Raw genomic sequence first — 4,284 nt, 5'->3', positions numbered from 1 at the left:
TTTACTATCTTGAAGATTAATAGATTGCAATATAATGCTTTGCATATTATGAATAATCAAAATGATCGTGATATTAGAATTAAAATTATAGTATTTAATGTATTGATGCTACAGGTAAGGGGAATGAACACTAATTTTATTTTCATTAGAACATAAACATATTAAGGCCAGGGAGTTAGCTGAGCGGCATAAGTGCCTGCCTGGCAAGTGTGAGGTCACGAGTTTGATGCCTGGTATAAAAAAATATAAACATATTGAATCATAAAACAATAAATTCCACAAATGAAAGAATATTACCAGATTACCCAGTCCAGTCTACATTCAGACACAGAAGGCATATTATTATTGTTGTTGCTATTGTTATTATTTTCCATTGGTGTATGAAGCACATGAGATCTAAAGATGGTGATTTGTTTTTATCACGATAGACACAAAAAGAAGTCTTGATCTAGACCACCCAGCCTTTAATGTAAATTTTTTCATTTCTTGATCTTATTTTATTATGTAAATGAAGTATTGTTTTTCTGTTGGTAAATATTGGCCATTAAGTGTTGTGAGATTCCTGAAATGAATTTTTAGATAAATATAAGATTTCTAAGGTTGGGGATTTAGCTCAGTGGCATAAGTGCCTGCTTGGCAAGAGTGAGGTTGTGAGTTTGATCCCCAGTGCCAAAAAAAAAAAAATGATTTCTAATGTGCCAGTCTAGTATTATCTCTTCCCACAAATTTGTTCTCCTTATAGAAAAACAGGAAGATGCATTTGATGACACTGTTCTAGATTTCAACTGCTGCTCTGCCTGTTAACCAATAAGAACTAAGTGGGGTCAAGTGTCATTTTACCAATTCCCTTTCTCTCAGAAAAAAAATTAAGGTTTATGGCTTTTATACATTTGATTTTGAAACCAATATTTCAGTTGGAAGTAGTCTTACAAATTGGTCAAATTTAGGTGGGTTATGTTTACTAAACTGTTTGCAGCTCAAATTCTATTTTGCACAACATGTTGTATCTTGTTTAGCTGAACTGCATGATTACTTGAGGAAAATGACTTTATGCTATTGAAACTAATATGAAGCAGCCCATGTTAAACTTCAGTTTAGTAAGTAAACAAATTATTGCATTTACTTTGATATTTTTAAAGTAATCTTTTCAGGATCTTTTCCTGAAAGGTTTCCTCCATGAAGCAGTGACACTGAGTATAACTGAATATTTCACATACTGACAAGGTTCTTATGCCCTGTTTGTAGACTGTGTATTGTAATAATGTACTCAGACAAAAATAATGCTGTTAATTTCATGAATAGCAATACTTGAATATTTTTATTTTAAGACATTATCATTTCCAATTCTCAAGTAACATGAAGTGTTAGGAAATATTTTCTTTACATAAAGTCAAGCCCCCAAAATTGTCCAATTCATTTCTGTGTGGTCAACATTCTTGCCTTCCACTTACTGTAGTATGAATGCATTGAATTACGTTATTTTGCATTTGAAGCATATTTTTTCCACTATATATATATCTGATATTTTTACTTTTCTGGAAATGTTTCAGAATTACAAAATTTTGTGATTATTTCTGCTAACTTAACTTTGAATTCTGATACGATTACTCTGAATCTATGACTGGTTGGATGAGCCATGTTATATTTGTGTTTTGCTTCCCAGGAAACATGAAAATTGTGATTTGATAGGCCAGGAAAATCAAAAAGTGGCACTTGCTAAATTGTCACAATCATTATCAAAAAATCACTAGAATTACATACATAAATTTCTATAATAAATTTCAGGCTTTTAAAGAGACTGTATATTTTTATGATTAAAATAATTATTTGACAAAGAAAAGTGATTTGTTTTCTAAAATTAAAGGTTCTACTCAATAACTTGCTTTACCTGTTTATGTGCTGAGTACCTCTTGTTCCTGATCCTTTGTTTGATGTTTTAGGTATTTATTTCCTATTCTGTATCAAACAGTCATTTTTATTTGGAAAAATATATTTGTATGGTAGGAAGTATTCTTGGAAAGTGTTTGTAAGTCACAATCCAATAACAAAGTGACATTACTATTTATTTGCAAAATATATTATTTATGAAAGAGTCAAAAATTTTAAGTAAATAAACCAATAATCTAACACTTATTGAAGACAATATATAACATTTAAAAGTGATCAAAAGCTCTTATAGCCCCTTAGCAATGCTAGGCCTGAAGCTCTGCGCACAGCCATGGATGTGGGTCTCTATTACACAGCTCGGTTTTGTTAAATTTGTCAAGAATAAGAAATGACAAGTGAATTTTAGCAGACAAGAGGACAAAACATTACTATGCTCAGAGAAGCTTGGTGATCCAGGACAAAAATAAGTAGAACACACTTAAATACAGGATGATAGTTCATTTAACTATAGAGCTATCATTTGTCAGATTGCTTACACCCATATTGAAGAGGATAGGACAGTCTGTACAGCATATGCACATGAACTACCAAAATATGGTATGAAAATTGGCCTAACAAATTATGCCGCTGCATATTGTACTGGCCTGCTGCTAAGTTGCAGGCTTCTCAATAGGTTTGGCATGAATAAGATCTATGAAGGCCAGGTGGAGGTGACTGGAGATGAAAACAATGTGGAAAGCGTTGATCGTAAACCTGGCACCTTCACCTGCTATTTGGATGTAGGCCTTGCCAGAACTACAACTGGCAATAGTTTTTGGAACACTGAAGGATGTTGTGGATGGAGGCTTCCCTATCCCTCACAGTACTAGATGATTCTGTGGCTATGATTCTAAAAGCAAAGAGTTCAGTGCAGAAGTACCTCACAAGCACATCATGGTCAGAATATTACAGATCTTATACATTATCTGATGGAAGAAGATGAAGATGCTTACAAGAAACAGTTATCTCAGCATATAAAGGACAGTGTGATTCCAGATATGATGGGGGAGATGTATAGGAAAGCTCATGCTATTATACAAGAGAATCCAGTCTATGAGAGAAGCTGAAAAAAGATGTTAAAAAGAAGAGATGGAACCATCCCAAAATGTCACTTGCCTAGAAGAAAGATCAATTAGCTCAAAAGAAAGCAAGCTTCCTTAGTGCTCAGGAGTGGGCTCCTGAGCATTGAGCCAAGTTTCTATGAAGATTTTTCAGATAAAGACCAATAAACTTATTCATCAAAAAAATAAAATGATCAAAACTAAATTAGTAACATTAGATGTGCTAAATATCATCTTTATAATGTAACTGCACAAATAGAAAACTACACAAGTCAATTGAATAGAATTGAAATAATGAAATATGAAATGATATAGTCAGTATTTTAAAGGTACAACTTAAACAGAGAAAGGTGTTTGTGGTAGAGTACCAATTCTTTGTACAATAACTTTGAGTTCCTTCACAAGTGTCTTGGTTACTTTTCTCTCACTACTGGTACAAAATATGTAACACTCAACATTAAGGAAGAAAATGTTTATTTAGCTCATGGTTCGTGGAGGCTTTAGTTCATAATCAACTGGCTCCAAAGCAGGGTGACATGGAAAAAGAGCAACAGTTCAAAGTGCAAAACACAGCAAAAGCAGCAACAGCAAAAGTGGGGAGAGCAAGCCATTCACCTCTCTTATATTGTAAGCAGGCCACCCCACTGCACAGGGCAGGTGTAGCACCATTTCCTGCCCTTCTCTTGTCCAGGTACAGAATGTTTGCAAAGTGAGGACCCTGGCCCACTGCTGAGTCCTTTAAACTTCTAATCTTCAAAATGTATCAACCATTTCAAGCTTCTGATTTTACTCTAATAAGAGGTATTGTGAAGAGAAAAACTCAAAGTTTTACTCCATTTGATGAGAAAATAATCTTTTTGATAAATGTAGGCATTTTTGAATAGCTATTTTTGCACTTTAATTCGCTATTAGTGACATTTCTTTGTTTCATCTTTGTTTCTTTTCTGGTTCATCTTTGTTTCTTTTAGTTTAGTCATGGAAATATGGAAATTTTGGGAGAAGGGATATGTATGTCATTTTTATATTTCACTTGTTCAGAAAATCCTGTACTTCAGGCTAAACCTTATCCATTAGAGAAAATATGCAGTATTAAGAACCATTTTTCTTCCTTCTCTGAATATTACATGGGCAAAAAGAATGCTTTCCAAGTTACTATGCCTCTGATTCAAACTATCAATATCAAGTACATTGTATTGGGTAACACTGTAGAAGTAAATGATTTAAGGTTCATGTTTTTAAAAATGGCAATAAGTCAGATACTGTTGAAAATATAATTTTGGAATATATAAATAACATA

At 33.2% G+C, this 4,284-nt stretch overlaps 1 pseudogene; it reads left to right on the top strand.

Moving 5' to 3' along the window:
- Nucleotides 1-2,189: 2,189 nt before the first annotated feature.
- Nucleotides 2,190-3,115, top strand: LOC100725732 (large ribosomal subunit protein uL18-like; annotated as a pseudogene).
- The last annotated feature ends 1,169 nt before the right edge of the window (nt 3,116-4,284 follow it).

This window comes from Cavia porcellus, unplaced genomic scaffold (genome assembly GCF_034190915.1).
Source record: "Cavia porcellus strain 051 isolate PalLab524CR breed Dunkin Hartley unplaced genomic scaffold, mCavPor4.1 scaffold_9, whole genome shotgun sequence".
Lineage (NCBI taxonomy): Eukaryota > Metazoa > Chordata > Mammalia > Rodentia > Caviidae > Cavia > Cavia porcellus.
This window is presented reverse-complemented; position numbering and strand designations above follow the sequence as displayed.